The 22964-nt window shown below is 42.2% G+C and overlaps 1 long non-coding RNA gene across 11 annotated transcripts in view; it reads left to right on the top strand.

Annotated features, from left to right (window-relative positions):
- The window catches only part of LOC129558186 (uncharacterized), a 180997-nt gene that overhangs the window by 142736 nt on the left and 15297 nt on the right, over nt 1–22964 (top strand). For 10 of the 11 annotated variants that reach the window (XR_016038010.1, XR_016038005.1, XR_016038006.1 and 7 more), the window contains 2 exons: nt 17333–17482; nt 18401–22316. This is a non-coding gene — a long non-coding RNA (uncharacterized LOC129558186). Of the gene's footprint in view, nt 1–10700; nt 10826–17332; nt 17483–18400; nt 22317–22964 lie in introns of all 11 variants that reach the window. The other variant, XR_016038012.1, reaches the window with a different exon arrangement.

Raw genomic sequence — 22964 nt, 5'->3', positions numbered from 1 at the left:
TTTTTATCCTGGAAAATTAAATAAATAGGCCAGGAGGGCTTATGTGTCCATCTTAATAAGCTTTATTAGACAACAAACAACAACTTCACGCAGATTAAGAAACTCTGATAGTTGTTGATTAACCTGCACGTCCTAGGGATGACCGTGGTCCAAGGTAAATTCCACATTGGTATGGTTTCCTGGTGGCTAATTAACTTTCTCTAAGTATCAGGGTACAAATGCTTCCAAGTCTTGTGCTGTATGGTACATTAAACAACTATTTTCTGAAATCCTGCTGTAAAAATGACATTACCAATAAGGAAAATACAATAAAGAAATTCCTGGGTCTCAAAGATTTTATCACCTAACTAGGGAATTCACAAGTACACATGTGAATATTTTTCTATATTTGTGAATGCTTTAGGATATATATATATATGTATGTATGTATGTATTTCGCAATAGTTGACAGACTGTGTCCAGAGATTAAGTGATTGGCTGAGAGTCTGTAACGGATGGTGAATAGTGGAACTAAGACTATAGTTCAAGTCCAGGATTCTTTACACTGTGGATCCGAATGACAGGAGTGTCTCTAACAATGCAGGCCTCTTGAGTAGGTGTTCCACAGTCAGCAGTTTCAGGCAGGGGCTCAGGAATCTGCATTTTAATAAAATGCCAGGTGATTCTGATACAGATCATTTGCTTTGATAAGCATCACATTCAGTTATTGAATGCTGCCATGAAATAATGTGAGAGCAATTTCAGAACAACACACCAGCATGTTTAAAATGGTAGGTTATTGAAATGTGTCAGAATTCAGGGAGTGTGGATGTGGCTGGGGGAGGGAGAGACCTCTTGTGCAGGCTGGTGCTAGCTGGCCGCGCAGCGGGAACATTTAGGTTATCTAGGGTTCCTGCAATGACTTAGACAATGTCTGCTCATCACTATGTTCAGCTCACACAAGAAATCCCAGGGGCATTTGCCCTGGAATTTGTCTTATTCCTTTTTTTAAAAAAAAGAAATAAAAACTGGACTCAAAATGTCTTAAATTAGGAAAGAATTCAGCATCAGATGTTTCTTTTTGTCCTTATATGGATTTTTCTGAAAGCTCTGTCTAAAATATCATGTTCTTTCTATGTCATATTCATTGTGAATACAGGCAACAGGATTCTGCCCTTGGATGGCTTTCAGGGGAAGAGACAGAACAAAACAACAAAACACTTTATGTTTCTTTTCAACGGCACAGATTTTTATCATGTTAGGGTCAGGGTTGAGTTCAGAATGTTGCTCATTTGGGAGTGAAGAATTTCTATTTCTTAGATGGTATGAAAAATCATAGAGTCAATGAAGTATAAGAAAACGTTCACAGCTACTTTATAGCGATTGTGAGTTGAAAATGATACTGATTGCATTATATTCGGGTGGACATTTAGGCATGAATACTTATCCTTAATTCATCTCTAAATCCTAAAGTAAAAAAAAAAAAATAATAATAAATAAATCCTAAAGTAGAGGCCAGTGACTCTGGCAGGCAAGCATTTGTTCAAAGCCTGGCTTTCAACATAGCCATCCCTCTGCGCTGGAGCCAGCATGGGATTTCCCCTCAGGGAGATGGAAAGTGGCAGGAAGTGACCTTTCAATTGGGCCATTGTGTAAGGAAATGTTCCAACCATCTTTCCCTCAGCCTGGTTGGAGTCACAGAATCAACACGTTTGTGCAGGAAGGAGGGGGGTCCAGTCTGTGCCCATCCTCCAAATGGCTCTTTTTCATTTGTTATGCCCTCTTGCCTAGCATTTGCCCAGCTTGGGGAAATCTCTGTGTTTAGCACTTAGGTGAATGGTTATTCCTGTCCCCCAGGTCATACTTTTAAAAACTATTACTGACTTCGTACAAGGCAGGAATATTTGCTATGTATGGTCTATGCGATCTCTTGTGTATTCCTTAATTTTTATAATAATATGTGTTTTAAAGGGCTGATTCTTGCTGATGTTTGACAGAAAACAAGAAAATTCTGTAAAGCAATTATCCTTCAATTAAAACGAAATAATTTAAAATTTTTAAAATGTATTTATTTTCAGCTGTTCAGTTCAGTTCAGTCACTCAGTCATGTCCGACTCTTTGCGACCCCATGAACCACACGCAGCACACCAGGCCTCCCTGTCCATCACCAACTCCCAGAGTCCACCCAAACCCATGTCCATCGAGTTGGTGATGCTGTCCAACCATCTCACCCTCTGTTGTCCCCTTCTCCTCCTGCCGTCAATCTTTCCCAGCATCAGGGTCTTTTCCAATGAATCAGCTCTTCGCATCAGGTGGCCAAAGTATTGGAGTTTCGGCTTCAACATCAGTCCTTTCAATGAACACCCAGGACTGATCTCTTTTAAGATGGACCGGTTGGATCTCCTTGCAGTCCAAGGGACTCTCAAGAGTCTACTCCAATGCCACAGTTCAAAAGCATTTTCGGCTGTACCGGGTCTTCATTGCTGCGAGTAGACTTTCTCTAGTTGTAACGAGCAGGCACTCCTGTCCAGCTGTCTGTGCGGCCTGCTCATTGCGGTGGCGTCTCTTGTTGCAGCTCAAGGGCACTAGGGCATGTGGGCTTCGGTAGTTGCAGCACATGAGCTTAGTTTCTCCACGGCATGTGGAACCAGGGATCAAGAGGCTGTGTCCCCTGCATTGGCAGGCGGAATCTTAACCATTGGACCACCAGGGAAGTCTAACACTTTTGAGAGGTTATATATCATCCCTATACTTTTGAGATCATTCTTAATTCAGGACTTCACACATAGCGGTCCTCAATAAATTAACAAATATATTTTTCAGGGTTGACGATGACTGTCTTCCTTCTTTCCCTCTGCCCCATCCTCCAGGAAGCTTTTAGAGACTTGTCCTTAAAATGGGATCTGGGTTTACTTCTGGCATGGCTGTCATGGCACACCTTGTACAAATGCACACAGAAGGAGAGGGACAGTAGGTGACTGAGGCAGGGCCAGAGGGCTGGTCAAAACTATAAAGAAGGCAAAATGATGTTTAGTATCTTCCAACACCTCTACTCAAGGTCACTGTCTCCCTCTTGGTGGCCTCTGCTTTACCAGGGAAAAGCTTTTACCATATGTACCAGAATACTTGCTGATGTTAGAAATACAAATTTGTCCTTATCTGCTATGTGTCAGAACTCACCTGTACTCTATTTCAAACACCCTCTTACCTTGCTCTCTGCTAGGTGACAATGTTTGGTAATGGATGAATGAAATAAGCAAGTCTTTGCTATTGTAAGAACAAGCCAGAATGATAACCCTTCTCAAGAATCAAAATGCTTTAACTCTGCTCCACATCATATGTCCTCAGGGACATGCAAGTTAAAACAACAATAAAATACCACTCCATGCCTATTAGAATGGCCACAATCCAGACTACAGACAACAAATGCTGGAGAGGATGTAGAGCAATGGGAACTGGGATTCGTTGCTGGTTGGAATGCAAAATGGTAGTCACTTTGGAATATAAGTTGTCAGTTTCTTGTGTAACTAAACATACTTACTCTTCCCACATGATCCAGCAGTTCAGTTCAGTCACTCAGTCGTGTCCGACTCTTTGTGACCCCATGAACCACACCACCGCAGGCCTCCCTGTCCATCACCAGCTCCCGAGTTTACCCAAACTCATGTCCATTGAGTCGGTGATGCCATCCAACCATCTCATCCTCTGTCGTCCTCTTCTCCTCCTGCCCTCAATCTTTCCCAGCATCAGGGTCTTTTCCAGTGCGTCAGCTCTTCACATCAGGTGGCCAAAGTATTGGAGTTTCAGCTTCAACATCATTCCTTCCAATGAACACCCAGGACTGATCTCCTTTAGGATGGACTGGTTGGATCTCCTTGTAGTCCAAAGGACTCTCAAGAGTCTTCTCCAACACCACAGTTCAAAAGTATCAATTCTTCGGTGCTCAGCCTTCTTTATAGTCCAACTCTCACATCCATACATGAGTACTGGAAAAACCATAGCCTTGACTAGACGGACCTTTGTTGGCAAAGTAATGTCACTGCTTTTAATATGCTGTCTAGGTTGGTCATAACTTTCCTTCCAAGGAGTAGGTGTCTTTTAATTTCATGGCTGCAGTCACCATCTGCAGTGATTTTGGAGCCCCGCAAAATAAAGTCAGCCACTGTTTCCACTGTTTCCCCATCTATTTGCAGTTGGGCTCCTTCAAAGTTCATGCCAAAGAGTTAAAAACTATGTCTGCACACAAAACTGCATGTGGATGTTTATAGCAATTTTATCATAAGTGCCAACACTTGAAGCAACCAAGGGGTCCTTCAGTAGGTAAATGGATAAATAAAGTTTTGTACATCCAGACAACGGATGTTATTCAGCACTAGAAAGAAGTGAGCTATCGGCTCCTTCTAATGGAGAAAAATTAAGCGCATATGATTAAGGGAAAGACGCCAACCTGAAAAACTATGTACTGTATGACTCAAACTAGATGACATTCTGGAAAAGGTGAAGCTGTGGAGACAGTGAAAAGATCAATGGTTGCCAGGGGCAAGCAGGGCGGAGATAGCCAGAGCACGGAATCTAGGGCAGTAAAACTACTCTATGATACTATAATGGTGGATACCTGTCATTAAACATGTGTGCAAACACATGGAGTGTGTAGCTCCAAGAGTGAACCCCAGTGTCGCCATGGACTTTGGGTGACACTGCTGTGTCATAGTAGGTTCATTAGCTGTACAAATGTGTCACTGTGTTAGGGAAGGTTGATAATGGGGAGGCTTATGCAAGTGTGGGGTCAGGAGGTGTGGCAGTCTTGGCACCTTCTGGGCCATATCACTGTGAACCTAAAACTGCTCTAGAAGGTAAAGTCTGTTAAAAGTTGCCCTCACTTGGTTTAAAGGCTCTTTAGAAGTCATGCTATGTTTATCGATTTGTTCTTACAGTCTCTGAACTATACTCCTTCTTTTGTGTTTGCATTGTGCTGTCCTCATTCTGGCAGAAGCTTCCAAAGTGGTTTCCTTGCCTCTTCTCTTCTCTCAGCAGCCCATCCTATGATCTGTTTCCAAATTAATCTCTTTAAAACGTCTCTTTTATCGTGTCCCTCTTCGGCTAAAATCGCCCTCCTTGACCTCGATTGTTTACATTGCCTGGATGGCAGACATAAAGCATGTCGGCCACCTCCTGCTCCTTCCTCGTGGCAGACGTTAATGATCAGTCATGCTTTGTTTCCCTAAGAGCCAGTGGCCTCAGTGGCCTCAACGCAGTCCTCATGAACTACCGTCAGTCTCTGGGAGATAGTTCTTCAGATGAAACTTCCTCCTCTGGACCACAACAGCAAATTCAAAGTGAAAGTCCACATCCAGTGAACCCAATATAAGCTGATCCCAGTCTGACTTCCATTATGTGTGGGTGGAAAATATTCCTGCTGTGCTCTGGCAGAATTCAGAACCAAACTGTCTGCTGAACATGCACCAGTCTGTCCAGATTCTGGGACCACTCTTTCTGAAACTTCCCTGCTGGTCATGTTCACCTTCCTTCTTTTGTTTGGATCAGATAGGCCCGCGTTTCAGGGCTCAGTTTTAATTCTTCTCACTCCCTGCCTCTTCCATAGATTTTGTCAGGCAGGCATTGTCTTAACTCTCAAAGCACTGTCTGTGCCACTTGCTTAAAGTCAAAGTCAAAGTAAAGTCAAGTCGCTCAGTCGTGTCCCACTCTTTGCGACCCTGTGGACTGTAGCCTAGCAGGCTTCTCCGTCCATGGGATTTTCCAGGCAAGAATATTGGAGTGGGTTGCCATTTCCTTCTCCACTTGCTTAATCAATGACTAATATAGGTGTATGAGATGGCCCTTGTGTGGCTGTTATTTTCTTATAAAGAGTGTGTCCTCTCTTCCAACTGGATTTCAGAGGGCAGGAACTCTGTTTCCTACCTCTTCCCGCCTTTACAGTGCTGATTGACAGCATGTCATGAAATACTGGCATTTACTGCATGAGACAGGTCAGTAAAAAAACCTTTATATGTGTGTGTTTATATATATATATATACGTAAACACACACACATATACACACACATACACACTCATGCACGCATGTGTGCCCAGTCGCTTCATGTCTGACTCTTTGAGACCATATGGACCATAGCCTGCCAGGTTCCTCTGTCCATGGGATTCTCCTGTCAAAAATACTAGAGTGGGTTGTCATGCCCTTCTCCAGGGGATCTTTCCAACCCAGGGATCGATTCTGCGTCTCTTAGATCTTGTCTTCTGCACTGGCAGGCGGGTTCTTTACCACTAGCGCCATCTAGGAAGCCCTCCCCCCATACATATATGCATACCTTTCCACTGTTCCTCATACCGTAGGATAAAATCTTACTGCAAATGAGACGGTACAGTACGGTAATAATTCTCAAACGGCAACTGGGAACTGATGTAACCATCAGTTAAAACAATGTGGTTAACATTTTTGTTTTGTAGTTAGCATTTATTAAGAATTTATTTTCCGTCTGGTGCTGTGATAAGTAAGGGTTTACACGCAGGTTCTTGTTGAATCTCTACAACCACCCTGTGAAGCAGAGACTATCCTACCTTCAGATTGAAGGTAGGGAAAAAAGAGGCACAGAGAGCTTATGCAGTGTGCCCAAGGACACCCAGCCGGTAGACCGTGAAACTGAGATTTCTACCTGGCTGTCTGCTGCAGACTTTGGGGCCTTTATGCTTCATCACAAGTATAGCCTTCTGCATGGAAATACTTTTTATCCCCCCAAGGTTGATTTGGTGACTGCTTCCAGACTTTCAGTGAGTAACATGAAATATCAAAGGACAATAATAAATGTCAGAATGCTTCAGAAGAAATCTAATCTCTGGGTTTGTCATAAGTGAGCAGATGATGCTTAGTGATCATACTGGTGTTTCATCAGCAGAAATATGATGATGGCGACAGAATAAAGGGGTCCAATAGAGAAAGGAAGTTTTGGAGGCCACAGGGTGGTAGATCTGGGGAAAATAAGAGGAAAGGGTGGAAAGCCTTCTAGAATGTACCATCACAGACAATAGGAGGAGAAAGAACAGATAGCCTGTCTAAAGTAAGAACATTCTAAAGAGAAGGGGCTTCCTAGTAGGCACTAGTGGTAAAGAACCCGCCTGCCAATGCAGGAGACATGAGAGATGCAGTTCGATCCCTGAGTTGGGAAGATCCCCTGGAGGAGGGCATGGCAACCCACTCCAGTATTCTTGCCTGGAGAATCCCATGGACAGAGGAGCCTGGTGGGGTACAGTGCATAGGGTCACAAAGAGTCAGACATGATTTAACATGCACACACACATGCTAAAGAAAACCCACAGTGAGAAAATGGGTGATATGACATGACCTTCTCAGACGGCGTAACAGTACAGTTTCTACCCCATATCTCTTATACTAGTACAGCTACTATTACCTAAACTTGTTTGCTAAATGGCAATGACCAAGAAGCCAGAGAGAACCGGGAGGAAAATTGGAAGCTGTGAGTCCTCTCTTTGTGGGAGAGAGCCTTTAAGTTTTCATTTTTTGGCATTTGCGATGAACCTCTGTTGTCAAATGAATGAGAACTGGGTTGAACCTCTCAGTTTTGTCTCTTACCATAATCCCTCAAAAGTCCTCCTGTATAGGATTGGTCCTGGACACAGCTCTTACTGGGAAGGAAAAGGTGAGGACAGGCCTCCTCTTCTCTGTGCTCTGTAGTTTTAATTGAGCCTCAAGTGAATTTCCTTAGAAGTCAATGGCGGCTCCGTGTCCCAGAAGGGACAGGGGAAGTGTGTGAAACGAGAGGTGGGACCATTATTCCCAGAACTCTTCTGACTTCTTTTTAGACCCTGGTCAAGGATAGAGCTGTTTGTTGTAGTAAAATATACAGTAGCAGGAAGTTGAAATGGAGGTTATACTAAAAAAAAAAAAAAACCCACAAAACAACAGCAAAATGCTAATTTTAGCTCCATTCAAAACCCAGAGAAGAAAAAAAAAAATCAATGTTTACAAAATTAAGATTAATGGGCTGCCAAAATTCAACTCGTTAGTTAGCAACACTACAACGTAGTGATGAAGTTTGTGCTGGTCGGCCTTATAGGGAATTAAAACTATATAATTGGGAATTCCTGTCCCTTTGCATTTAGCTTAATGATTATGGACTTTTCTACTGGAAGAACCAGTAGGCAATGAGTGGGTCTAAAAATCCCTACCTAAGAATTTACCCACTTCACTTGACATCGAGGGGGGGTCTTGTCAGAATATATTGAGTGCTGAAGATCATGGTTATTATAGCTTAAAAGCTTTTACAGATATTGATCCAGACACTAGAGTGTTCCTCCTTGTGTAGATAAAATACTCCCGGAGACTTCAAGGAAGTGTACCTGGAAAAGGCAGACAAATACGGAGACTTTTCTTTTTGACAAATATGGAGCTCTTTTCCTCCCACTGGGAACTAATGCATTGAGATTAGGGCTGTGGAAGTTCTCAGGGTGGATTTGGACTGGTCTGGTGTGATTGTGTATAAAGGTCTTGCCTTACTCAACATCTCCGTGCAGGAGGTGGGCATATGGCAGGTCGGCCTGGGGGGATAATTGGAGAAGTGAATGGAAGGATAGAGAGTGTTTATAATGCTCAGCCGAGATAACACATGCAGAAATCCCTAGCTTAGTGTCTGGCACAAAGTAAGGACTAAAATGTTCATTTGCCGTTTCTATTGTTGTAGTCATATTTATTCATTTTAGTCCAACTTTTAGAGCTGCTTTCTTGTCTTACCAAGAAATCGCAAATTAACCTTCTGACTGGTGATCCATGTATCAGGGAAATATTTTGTTTCATGTGGGTCTTTGTTTCATGCAGAACTAGCAATGGCCTGCGAAATCTCTTGATGTTAGAAAACAGTGGTAAACGGGTAACTTTAAAAATTCCCTCAAGTCCTATGGCATGTAAATTTGGGGTCCCTGAGTCTGATTTCTCCACGTTATATCTGCACAGAAGTTAGTTGGTCTTCAAAAGGGCAAAGGGGAGCACACATCCCTTCATAGAATCCTTGCAGATGGAAGGCCTTAGAAATCCTCTGGCTTCATGTTCAAGTGAAGAAACGATCTTTCCCGGTCACAAAAACCGGTGAACAGCCAAGAAGGGATTATAGGCCAGCTCTTTTGATTTCTGGGCCAGTATTCTCTTTTCTCATTAGAAGATCAGAGATTTTTGTTTCTTGTCTAAGTTTGCTGAATAGCCTTCTCAGGCCATGTAAATTGTATGCTGGATCAAACATAAGTCTTGCCGAAAGGAAAGCTTCCCTCACAGGAGAGAGGTCAATGGGATTGAGTGCATTTTTATTGCAGCGTTTGCAAGCCCACTTGCCGTCTCAGCCTTGCCCAGAAGGACAGACAGCGGGGCATGGTTAAGGCATCTATATCTGGTCCCTCTGGGGGCTGCCCTGTAACCACAGGTGTGGTTTTCCTTACACAGTTACCAGGAGATGGTTCTGAGTGGCAGCCACATTCCCTCGAGGGGTTGACAAAGATGGGAGAGGACAACTTAAGATACTGGGGAGCAAAATGCGAATTCTGGCAATACTTTCCCCTTTCTTTCGCTATTGCTGTCTGCCCTTGCTTCTGAGGGTGCTTACATTCAGGAAGCTTATTCCCTACACTTAACCCCTCAGTGTATGTTTGCACTTGTGTGGGGAGGAGACAGAGTGCTGCTGCTTTCATGAAATTCCTATATGTTTTAAGCAGAGATTGGAGGGTTTAGCTGGGAGAAGTGAAGAATACATACATGGAAGAATAAATAAGAACTAGAGCTAAAAATAATTTTGGGTTGTTAATCATTATAAAGCTGATTAATTTAAAATAAGTTAAAAGAGCAGATAGGATCCTGAATAGCTAAAGCATCACAGAATATTTGAGACCACAGTTTCTAGTCACTGGATGTTACCAGAAGAGTTAATTAGCCCAAACTGTGGCTGCTGGTTGCTTTAGCTGTCTTCAACTTGAAGTTTATTTTATTTTTTTTTAATAAGTTAAAGCTAATTAGAATACACCTGGGATTCATGGCTAAAGCCAATAGAGTTTCCCCCAGGGGGTTATATATATGTGTGTGTGTGTGTAATTTTAAAAAGGGAAAGTGTCAGAGGAAAAACATAATCTTTAGATTCAGAAAAAAATAGCATAACTATTTCAACTCAGCAGACCACAAGGCCAAATAAGCTTTGGCTGGAATTGAATGCTGTGTGCTTCTGTTCAGAGAAGAGGATGCTTCCCAGATGTGTCTGGGGGACTACCTGCCTCACTCTTATTTATCATCAGCTCGAACACAGGATGTGGTGTTGCTGGCTGGTAATCTGGAAATGGCCTGTTTATTTTTACAGATCTGTAGAAGAGATTCAATAGTTGTAAAGGGTGGGAGGGTGTAAAGCAGCTTGGAACTCACAACAAAGAAAACCAGGAGGGAAAAAATTAGATAAAACAACTTGCGACCACGGGATCTTTTCCTTGTGTCTGTTGGACAGCAATGCCAAATGGATTTTCTGGTTTCAAAGAAAAGCCAGTTCGTCCTCCCCACTCTGTAGCCTGTGGTCTTAGAACATCCAGAGGCCATTTTTTTAAAAAAATTAAAAAAACCTTAGTGTTCTTTCAGATCCTATAGGACTGATTCCTTTGTGAGTTTCATAAAGAAAAGAAACTCCCCCCAGAGCTGCATAGGCTGGTGGTTCTCTGTTTCTCCTAGGTTTTTCCGGAAAACATCCCTCAGATTAAAGCTCAATAAGAGGCTGGAGAAAGAGGATTCTCCAGTGCACTGCAGGGACCATGTCACTGCTCAGTTCCTGATTCCACTGAAAAGTTATGCCTGAGGTGAGCCTGGGTTCTCCCTGAGACCGCCTGTCTGCTTTCTGGAAAATGTGAGAGCTGATCTCCAGTTGAGTTCTCTGGAGGACCAAAGCTTGTTTGCTCCAACTCAGTGCTATCTAATAAAGTCAGGGGTGGAGGAAATTTGGGGGATATATTTTATATTTTTCCCATCTTCAGGAAACAAACTAATAAGCTCCAATGTCCAATACCCAGAGGAGGATCTGACATGGGCATGTGGTGTTGGTTTAGTCACTAAATCATGACAGACTCATTTTGACCCAATGGACTGTATCTGGCCAGGCTCCTCTGCCCACGGAGTTCTCCAGGCAAGAATACTGGAGTGGGTTGCCATGTCCTTCGCCAGGGGATCTTGCCCACCCAGGGATCGAACCCGTGTCTCCTGGGTTGTGGGTGGTCTCTTTACCGACTGAGCCACCAGGGAAAGTGGCATAGGCATAGAAGGCTGGGACTTGGGGGCTTGAGAATGATAGCTGGAGTCAGAACTTGGGTCTCTTGGCTTCTCATTTTATGCTGTTCCACCGTTGAGGTGCCACGTGGCCTCCAGCAGTGCAGGACGGTGCCATACTATGGAAAAGCACTGCCTTGGGCGAGCACGGTGGGTTTGGATATAGTATACTCTCCCCAGGTCGTGGGGGTGGGCAGTTAGGGGAAGTCAGGGTGTATTTATCAACTGGGTCTTTTGCAAAGCATATGTTGTTGTTCCCTGGCTGGGGGAGTATTTGGCTAGAGGGACCACCCAGGCTGCCCGGCCCCACCCCCGTGACCACTGGGGAGAAGGGGGCTTTGAAGTTCAGTGATGGGAGTATTTTGGGTTTGGCCTGAGGTAACTCACACAGTGTGTAGCCCCTCCCCCCAGTATTTGCATACAGGAGACCTCAGCCTCCATTGACTATATTCAAAAAGAAATTAAAAAAAAAATCACCAATCACAGAAAATAGCCTGCATTGTGGGTGTGCCACCATCCTAATTTTTTTCTTGCCGCCCACCGAGGTGCTGGTGGCTGAGGGCAGGGGGTTTGTAATTGCTTGTGAACATTAGACCTCTGCACCAACTGAAGTTGAGCGGTTTATTTCCCATTCAGGCTCCCCAGGAAATGCTGGCCGTTCTTCACAGGATGGCTGCCTTGTGAAACTTTCCAAATTTTCTAGAAGTGGCAATCCTAATTTGTCAGGAAATTTGCCTCAAAGTATAACAGACCAACAGCCTGTGGACCTGCAGCAATTTAAATGGAATTGACCGAACCAGGGTCCCACTGCTTGCGAGCTCTGTGACCTTGGGAAAATCCTAACCCCCCAGCCTCAGTTCCCTTATCTGTAAAATGGCGCTAATGCTGCCTACCTCAGCATCCTGTGAGGATTAAGTGACACATTGTGGTAAGGCTGTAAGCGTAGTACAGGATTAATGGGGAAACGCTGATTCTTCCTACTTGTTAGGTAGGTGGCTTCATTATTATATTAAGCCTTTTTGTGAGAGTGGCTCTTAATATGTGGAAGTCATTGAAAGTCCAGCCAAGCTTAAGACCAACCAAAGGGATATGGTTTGGCTCCATTAGCTAAGCTCTGAGCCAAGCCGTCCAAAAGGATTGAACACACATTAGGAGAAAAAAATATATTAAGTGATGAGGTGGGTGTGACTGAGAACCATGAAGAATCAATGCCACAATATTATTATTGGTTTGGCTCTTCCTCATTTGTAAACACTGAGCCTGGTTTGAGTGGTTCAATTTCAGCCTCATTGACAGGTTCTTCATTTTATTTTTAAAATCTTGGGCATATTAGGGAAAAGATGTACATGTCTTGTGCTCTATTTTTTGTCACTCTGCACTATGCTCATGCATACTCTGTATATCTTTGTCCTCTATTTTATGAATCCTCTCCAGTCTTTTGATCTAATAAGCATTGTGTTTTTCAAATCAAATACAGCTTGAGATTGAATTAGACGACAAATAATGAAGTGGCTTTATCACAAAGTCTTGGGAACTCAGAGAATGGAAGCTTTGCCCTGTTCTTTCTTTCCCCTGGATCTGCTCCATGAGGTTAGTGGGGACCAGGAGCAAGGCTGTCCTCTGCACGCATTGGGGATCTTTGAGAAAGCACAATATTCTGATGAAAGAAGTCTCCAAACATCCTTTAAGGAAGAAGCATTGTGACTGTGTTATTCTAGGACTGCCTTCTTTGGGTTGCTGCTGCTGCTGCTGCTAAGTCGCGTCAGTCCTGTCCGACTCTGTGCAACCCCATAGATGACAGCCCACCAGGCTCCTCTGTCCCTGGGATTCTCCAGGCAAGAACACTGGAGTGGGTTGCCATTTCCTTCTCCAATGCATGAAAGTGAAAAGTGAAAGTGAAGTCGCTCAGTCCTGTCCGACTCTTAGCGACCCCATGGACTGTAGCCTACCAGGCTCCTCCGTCCATGGGATTTCTCAGGCAAGAGTACTGGAGTGTGGTGCCATTGCCTTCTCCATTCTTTGGGTTAGTAATTAGGAAAAAGAGACAAAGCAATGATCCTGACTTTGCAGAAAACTGAGGCAGTGTCTCTGACCATTGAAGAAATCTAACGAGGTGGAGAGGGACAAAAGTGAAGACCAGATATCACACTGAGAAATTTGAAAAAAAAAAAAAAATTTGAGTGTTTTTCTAGAATATTTCTTTTTCATGTGTATGGTCAATTTTCTTTAGTTTATAGTGCTTATCTTTTGCTTTCCAGAGGGTTTAATACCTTGTATCTGTGAATAGATTTTTGTCGGGGCAGTTTCTTTTTATGTTAGTGTTTGTTTAGTGTCTATGATCCATGCCTGGCCTTTATTGAATTCTGTAATAGATTACTGGATAAGAGAAATTTTTGACCGATTGCAAACAAATACTCTCTGGATTATTGTGGGAGTTTTTCCTCTGTCCTTGAATTCTAAACACACTAGAACATCTTTTAGAGGTTCACAAATCTGTGTTTTAGATCCCTCTACTCATGCTTTAAAACTACTTTTTTACAAGCCGAAAGCTTGTCTAACTGTTCTTCTCCTCTCATAAGATTCACAACTTTCTTCAAATCTTTTGTTTTTATTTTTAGAGGTGATTTAACATATCATATAACTTGTAAGTATCAGGCCAACTCATCCGTCTTGTTTCAGTTTAGAAAAATGTTAGCACCAAGTTCCCTTGCTGCCAAAGCATAGATTTCATGCTGTTCCATAGTCGTTCCTAGCAAGGGGAGAATATGCGCTCAATTGCCAACACTCCACCGGGACTCTTGACAAAGGAATTTTATTATGCCCACTTCTAGTTGGATGCAATGAAACTTTTGCCAGGAGCGAGGCAGTGGCTCCTGCTCATGCTCCAGAATTGCTGTGTGGTCAGGTCAGGACTTTTTTTCTTAATACTTGCTGGTTCAGACTTTCTTGTGGGTTTGTGTGTGGGAGGCAAGGCAGGCACCGCGTGTCAAGGAGAGGCCCTCTCTTTCTTGTGTAGGGAAATTCCTGCCACATGAAGGCGGGGCAGGAAGCCAGGGGCTTCCCCAGAGCCTTCGCCATCGAGTAATTTGCCCCCTATCCTGTATGAAGTAACGCCTGTGCTAGAGCAAGAGAGTTGTACTCCTGGAATGCCAGCTCCCCACTGCCCTTTAGAGCTCACAAGTTCAAAGTCAGGCCTCTATAGATGCTGCATTAAGTCATGTATTGTAACCAGATTGCCTGAAGAAACCGAAACAGTAAAATGAGTGTTTAACTTGCCTGTGTATGAGAGGTTATCGGTTTAAGTTAGGAGTGAATGTTCCGTCAAATCTAGTCGTCCTAGGAGTGAATGTTCCATCAAATCTAGTTATCCTTTCTTGGACATACAGAATTGTTTAGTAGGCATTGTAACTAATACTATTAATTCCATGTGAATTGCATGTTCCTGTCAAAACTGAGAAGAACCCAGTTCTACTGTTAGTGCCCTTCAGGGGATGGTAAAAGTCCAAATTCCTTTCAGAAATATACCCATACGTGTGGTGAAGCCTGACCAGATCAAAGATCTTTGACTCAAGTTTCAGAGGACTAGCCATGTTAAATATAGGCTTAATACCTGCAAGTAGAATAAATACAGGAAAAATTATACACAATAATTATAGCTGAGGGTTATATTTTACCGAATAGCTAGTTAATAAACTCAGCAGTTAAACTGGATCAAACTCACCAACTATTTTGTGAAAATAATCACATATTTGAAAATAATCCCTCCTGGTAGGAAAATCGAAACTTTTAGTGTGGGGATTTATGAATCATGTGCCAAATATGAACAGTATCTCCTTAGCAGAGAAATCAGACAGTTCTTACTGTCATTGTGACCAGTGCTTCCATCCTTAGGTGATTTGATTTTGAAAAGATAGAGTCCTAATAATCAGACATACTCTGATTCACTAGAAGAATCTTGAAATTAAGGGGAGCTGTGTAGAAGGATTTCTGCTGCTCATAGAGAATAATTTCCTCTGCCTTTGCATTATTCATTTCATGTAAATTTTGATAAAGTTCATCACTGTGATTATTATTTCCTTTACCACGTTTTACGTGTTTATAGCACAATTTCCACAGTAGGATCTTTTTCCTTGTCCACATTAACATACATGTGTGTATTCCTGATGGGAACATGTGCCTTTTATGAAGTAGGCAATTGACACACATCACCATAGCTCAGTGCCTTCAGAACTTACAACAATTATGACCATCCTTGCCCATGATGTCTAGAAGTGAGCTTTTTAGGCCACTGTATATACCACAGAATTATGTGCCTGCATCAATAAATACCTACTGCATACACCGGGCAGTATACAGATGATTTTCTATGCTCTCAACTACCCTGGGACTTGGGAATAATAATCCCCAGTTTTACGACTGAGATTCTTAGGTTCATTGCCTTCCTCAAAGGTACACAACTAGTATAATGGAAGAGCCAGGATTCTGAATCAGGGTTTCTCTGATGGTAGAACCCATGCTCTTTCTACAGTCACATTCACTGCTGGGAATTTACCCTCCTTGAAAGAAGTCCTGGGCTTAGACCAAAACGAGGCTATGCCTAGTTGGCATGTGTTGGGCTGTACCCCACAGGCCTGCACGCCCTATACTTGCCCAGCCTCGAGACCAAAGGAAGAGCCCAGAGACAGTGACAGAGAAGTCAGTGGTTTATTGGATAGGGGTCTTACACATCTGAAACAGATGGGTCTTAAAGCAACACCCGCTCTGTGTATGGCAGGCAGCAGGCAGGACATGACAGCAATCTTCACTACTCAAGGAAGGAGGAGGCTACCATTTGTAGGAGGAATTGACATCAGGTTGGCTCGTCAGTTACCTGGGAAACCAGCAGTTGGGGCACATTTCTCAGAGCTCCTCAGATTAATGACCATCATGAGGGCAGATGTTTCCCTTTAAGAAACTAGCAGGTGAAGCTGTTCTGGCCTAAGGATTAGCACAAACACTTGCTGGGGCAGGCTGTAGGTGAAGCAGGGTCTGGTTGACCAGGGGAATGTACAAAGAACAAGAGAACAGCCACCTTGAATGGCCTGATCATATGGCCTGACTCTCAAATATCCTGACACTGCTCCATGAGCACCTTTGGACCTTCTACAGGTGTTTTGGTTTTACAGATCCATACAGGTTCGGCACTGGAAAGAGGCTTCCAAGTCAGCTGCCCCAATTCCTAAGGGGCCATCTAGCCTGTGCCTGGAAGCGTAAGTTCTGTTGAGGCAGTGAGTCTTCCTTCTAAGGATAGCACAACTTCGAGTAAGTTTTTAATATTCAGCCAGACTCCATCCCATGATGCTTCCATACAGAATAAGCCTAACACAGCTTCTGCTTAGCAGAGATATTTAAAGGGGATTTCAAATTCCTTTTTTTTTTTTTCACTAAGCAGTCCCACTGCTTTTAGCTGAGCTCTATAGGATATGGTTGTATTTCCCTTATGAAGCTATATTCTCTTCCCTGAATGCTGTGCAGTCTTACAAGGTAGCACTAAGATCTAAGCACAGCACATCCAGGACTGATTCGACAGTGTAGACTACAGTGGGACTGCCGCCTAGGAATTATAGACTGTACTTCTAAGATTACATTTGGCAGCCACATGAAGCCTTGTGATTTTAATTCTAGCTGAGCCCCCTTCATACTCTCCCTTCACCTCAACAAATGCAGGTCTCAGTTTCCAGCCAAACTCAAGAATTCTGAAATCTTGTCATAGTTTCAGTAAAGAACCCTCAGGGAAGTCAAAGTGCACATCTTTGTTTCCAGGAAGACAGGCAGGGAGATGGAGGGGCAGTTCTTAGCAGCGCAGGTGTTTTTCCTTACTATGGCACTCCACACATGTGTCTGAGTCTTAGTGGGAATAAGGTGTGGAGTGACTGGTCAGAAGTAAATGAATAGAAATTGTACTCCCCCTGCCAAATGTCTGTGAGATATTGAGATAGAAGGCAGTGCTATTCCTACAGACTCAGATACCAACACAGGGGTTAGTGATTTTGCTCATCTGTTAGTTCTTGCAGTACCCTGGAACATCATTCATCATGGCCAGGATGAATTTGCTGTACACAGGAGAGATCCTTCTCGTCTGCCATGTCCATGGGTGTGTGAGAAATCTACAATGGAGCCGAAAGAATTATATCTTCTTGGTCCACATTCGGAAGGTGGGGAATACATTGTATCCTTTGGGACATATGTGTGGGTATCATTAGCATGACAGTGGATTTACTGTTCTTTTTGTGAAAATGTTAGATGATATAGAATAATTTTCAAAAGTGTAAGCTGAATACACAAATAGCACATTATGCTCCATTTCAATTAGTAGAGTATGTATAAAATCTGTATGGAAATATAATCAGATATTTATTTGTTGCACTCATTTTAGAAATTCATAATAGACAGCTGTAGGGTATTCAGTACTCTCTGGATCAAATTTGAATTGGTGACCTAGTTGCAAAACCCCTTGTTCCATGTTCATCAAGCACATCATTGTATTTAAATTTCTAGCACATTCAAGGGTAAAACAAATCATAATTTTATTTTTTTTAAAGGATTTTTTTTTTATAATAGGATGCATCCTTCAACATTTTGAGAATAAATGGAAGAAAAAGACTTAAAAGTAAAGTACCTTAAAACATCTGAATCTGAGACGTAAACAGTTTCACATCTATTTTTAAAATATGTATGTTATATATATAAACTTGATCTCTTCCAAGCTGCATTTAAAGATGAGATAGGAAAGTATGTGAGCACCTGTTTTGCACTGACAAATTTCAACTGGCATTTTATGTTGGGGGTAAAATAATTAGGCCCATTAAAAAATTGATATGTTTCTCTCCTGAAAAGTGTCTGAAATTTTTCATATCTGGACTTGCCAAAAATGCCCACATTTCCCACCACCTGATCATAAATCACGCTCATACATTCTGTGTGCAGGCACTCATACACAGAAAATCCTGAAAGAGAACATTTTTGAAACATGTAGAACAAAGAAAGAGGAGACTCCTTTAGATGCAAAGCTGTAATTTATTAAGCATCTTTGGAACTGATGTAAGGGGCTTCTCCCTGTTGTTCTCTTCTAGGTCTCTAAGTCCTCGATGACAGGAAAATCTTCAGCGGTTCCAGAGACAAGCAGCTGGAAATCCTGCACGTTTATTTCCTAGAAGGAAGTGAGCTGATGAGGAGAGTGATCCCTTCAGAGAGATCCTCTCTGTTAAAAATGGACTCCAAATTAAGCCATATCCCTTTCTGGGACCCTGAAGTGGCTCTCAAAAGCTAATGTCACTTGCTTAATGTTAACTGATTTCAAAAGCCTTGATCAGGGGAGAGTAAAGGTGGGGAGCAAGACGGTGAATAAATTGTGAGCCCCTACCAAGTAATGGTAATTTAATTCTTAAGCATCATGTTCTATTTCACCTTGTATTTCAATTTAAAAAAAGAAAAGAAAAAGGTACCTTTTTTAAAAAGATAAATTTTTGCTATTAGAATTCAGTACTTAATATCTGAGTACAGATCCATCATTCTTTAGGTCTACGGTAGGTCACAGCCTAATTTACAAATTCAGAACCCTAAGTCAGATCAACTCAATTGCTCAAGGCCATGTGTTTGCAAGTTAGAGTAAGCACTGAAAATTTTCTGTCCTTGGACTGGTGTAGTGGGCAGTGCTGCTTTTCAGGAAGAATTTGTTCATATCTTAGATTTAACACAGTTTTGTTTATAAGTTGAAAATATTTAACCAACATCTATTCATGTAAGATAAAGTGTAAATTTAAGCAGCGATCTAGAAAATTCAGGGCAAAATAGTTTAAATCATTTACATCTTCCTAGAGGTTCTGTTTTCATTTGTCTGGCTTTTTTTAAATCTGAAAAATAGGTAGTTACTCGATAGCCCTTAGCTCTAAAATATACCTGACAGGTTATTTTTATTTGTCTGTTTTTCAGAAATCATAGCTATGTTTTTCACTCTCTATAGTCTTTAGCAAAATGAATCAAAGCCACTCTGTACCCAAAGCTAATACCAGTGTTGTCTTTTTTTTTTTTTTAACATTGCAAGGCTTTACCTCAAGTGTTATGCCGTAAATTTACAGGGAAAGAAAAAATTTATTAAATTATAACTGAGAGGAGATGACTTTTTTTTTTACATAGCAAACAAAAAATTCCTTCATGAAAGGCTATAAAACCCATATTATTTACCAAAGAGACCTTTCCTGCCTCCCAGGTAAACACTTACAGTGTGTAGACTTGTGTAAATACATATTTAGGAGTGGCTAAATATGGCGAGGTATTTTTAAAGGCATATTTACAAAGCTGAATACATATATTGGCATTTTGGTATGTGTAAACTCTGTATGCTGCTGTCTATTCAGAATCCTAGCAGGGTGCTGGGAGATACACCTTGGATACTGGGACCGAGTTTCAAAACATTCGTCTTTAATCAAAATTACTAAGGACAGGCCCTTAAATCATCTGAAAAGGGTGAAAATTTTCAACTAATGGAGTTCAAGTCTTTCTCACCAGTGTGACTTGAGGAAAATTGTTTCAGAAATACAGACATCCTTCACAGAAGTAAATCTTTCTGAACATCTTTGTGCAAAACACAAGCCATCATTTCACATTCAGCTTAAAATATTAGCAAATATTCAAAGATACAGTCCATCTGATGAATGGATAGACTAGGAAATTTTAGTGAAGGCAGAAAAGGCCATTAAGATCTTTTAAAAAGTACTTTAGAAACACATGGAAATTTAAGTGACAAAAATCTGTTGTTAATTCAATGGCAGGAAGCTCCCTATGATAATATAGCAAAACTCGGTCTAGAGGATTCACGACGCCTATGAGCCGCTCGGTTTCTTGAAAATATGTTCTCTATGAGGAAAAGAATGAGCTGGGAACAGAGAGGTTGTAGATGCATGGAAGGACACGAACTGTGCCTCCACTGTCTGCTCTCAGAGTGAATAAGGATCCCATTTCTGTAAAAGCTCTAAGATGGAGAAGTTGAGAGTCTAAATAACTCTAGAGCTCAGGCTATCTCAGGGGCCTTTTGCTAAGAAGTCTAAACAATGCTTCTATTTAATTTCTAATGCAATATGCAGCTATTTCTAAATACTCTCAGTATCCTGCAATGGGATTATTGAAAATCTTATTATGGCCAACTATATGGGGGACAAAGACTATTCAGGGAAATCATTTCTCCAATAAAATTTGCACTGAGCTCAGTTTTTTTAACTTAAAATATATATATATATATACACATCATATGTACATATTTTTTCCCAAGGTACAAATACCGCAGGTTTTGATTAAACATTCTGGGTTCTAAAACTTTAAATATCATTTTAATTTAAAATATCATCCCAGTGCTATAAAGGCCTCTGGAATGTAGCAGCTTTTAATACAAGCGCTGACACAATTTTAGCTTTAACTCTATTCATATTACTTATACTAGTACTTTAGACATGGAAAACAAACTTCCCCACCAAAAGACAACCCTCATTAAACAAACAAACAAACTTTTTAACGATATAAGCAGGCACAAACACCTTTGCTGTACAATTTTTATTAGTTTTATCCCATCTTTAATTTGATTCTGTGGCTAAGTATCTCATTTCCATGTAAACTTCCATTAGGAACACAAATTGCTGACACCACATCTACTGACAGAAATGCCACAACATAAATTACGCCCAGAAAATGCAGCTTTGGGTGGGGGGCATGGAAGAGGGAACTAAGCTAGATAAAAAGCCACTGTGCTCCTGCCCAGCCTGCACCCTGTCCCGCTGACCACTGATAAAATTTATCACAGGGCCACATACGGGCAGGCAGCTTAAAGAAGAGCCGTCTGTGGTAAAACGTGTAACAGCAAAACAGCTAATGGAACATTATTACTTTATTGGAAAGCAATATCTCTGGATGCTTCACTTTTCTGGCTTTAGCAAGGATATGAATTGTTCTTCTGTATGCAGAGGAGCTAAAATAAAATGAGGTTGACAGAACCCTGAATGGTGGCAGCGAGCACCTCCCAGCCACTTCACCACTTTCTGCTCAGGACGCTTAACTAGCTGAGGGGGTGAATGAGTTCCAACAAAGTTTAAACCCATCTGAACCCACCTTCTTAAAAGAATGCTGAGCTATAATGTTACTGGTCCCCTTGTAAAGATGCAGTCTTAAAAATTCTGGCTAACTGTTGTCAGAATTCAGTCCCGGCATGAACGGAAAGTAGAAATGGCCAAATTCCACCAGTCAAAGGAATTTCATTTACCAAGAAATTTAAAAAACCCATTCTTTGGAATGGGGCTTATTTTGTAGAGCTTTAAGGAAAGTGGTTGGGTCAATCTGCACAAGCACTGGACAGCCACAGTTGGATGGAGAGAGTGGTTAAAAATAAAAATGATCTGGTGGCGTGGGGTCTTAAATTGCCAATGAAGATAGCATTTGAAAGAAAGGACGGCGCTGGGTTTATCACCTGCAGCAGAGAGCGGCGGCATCAAGATGGCCGCTAGGTGGTTCGGCAGTCCGCCTTCTCTCGCAGTAAAGAGCTAGCTCTTCATGAACAAGACATCATGGAGAGGATCTTAGAATACCGGGGTTCAGCCGAAGCAGTCCCTGCACCACACACGGTGAGACAGACCACATTAGAAGGTAAGAGAAACAACTCTGGGTCCCCAGGTTGCACCTCTCCTGTACTGGCCAGTGCAGGACCAGATGAAGAGGTCTCCCCTGAGCTTCTGGAGCCTTCCGTGGGAACAATGGTTGGCATATGGAGGGTTCTGTTGTTCTTATCATCTTTCCTACCCATAAGCTGCGTCTTAAAATGTATACAATTGGACATGCATGGTGCAACTGTTTTCTGCCCCTCCTCCACAGCATGCATCCAGGCTTCTGAGCTCTGGCCCATCCTACATGTTCTTGAAACAACTCAGGCATTTTGGATTGCCTGCTTCTAGTTAGTAGGAGAGAAACTGCGTTGCTATCTAATGGAGTCACTTCAGCCTAAATCTGGTAAGTGCAAAGGACATTATAAGAGGGTCAAGTTTTCATTTCTAATGCACAGCCTCAGAAGCTGGATGTTTCTCGACAACCTTCTTTCTCATTTGTCTGAGTCCACTGTTTATGTCATATTCAGTCCAGTTCAGTTCAGTCACTCAGTCGTGTCCGACTCTCTGCGACCCCATGAATCACAGCACATCAGGCCTCCCTGTCCATCACCAACTCCCAGAGTTCACTCAAACTCATGTCCACAGAGTCGGTGATGCCATCCAGCCATCTCATTCTCTGTCGTCCCCTTCTCCTACTGCCCCCAACCTTTCCTAGCATCAGAGTCTTTTCCAGTGTGTCAACTCGTCGCATGAGGTGGCCAAAGTATTGCAGTTTCAGCTTTAGCAGCAGTCCTTCCAATGAACACCCAGGATTGATCTCCTTTAGAATGGACTGGTTGGATCTCCTTGCAGTCCAAGGGACTCTCAAGAGTCTTCTCCAACACCACAGTTCAAAAGCATCAATTCTTCGACGATCAGCTTTCTTCACAGTCCAACTCTCACATCCATACATGACCACGGGAAAAACCATAGCCTTGACTATGGACCTTTGTTGGCAAAGTAATGTCTCTGCTTTTTAATATACTATCAAGGTTGGTCATAACTTTCCTTC

The sequence above is a fragment of the Moschus berezovskii genome, chromosome 8 (genome assembly GCF_049115385.1).
Source record: "Moschus berezovskii isolate FMDL1 chromosome 8, NW_MosBer_1.0, whole genome shotgun sequence".
In the NCBI taxonomy this organism is placed as follows: Eukaryota; Metazoa; Chordata; class Mammalia; order Artiodactyla; family Moschidae; genus Moschus; species Moschus berezovskii.
The sequence above is the reverse complement of the archived record's forward strand: the minus strand, read 5'-3'. Positions and strand labels throughout refer to the sequence as shown.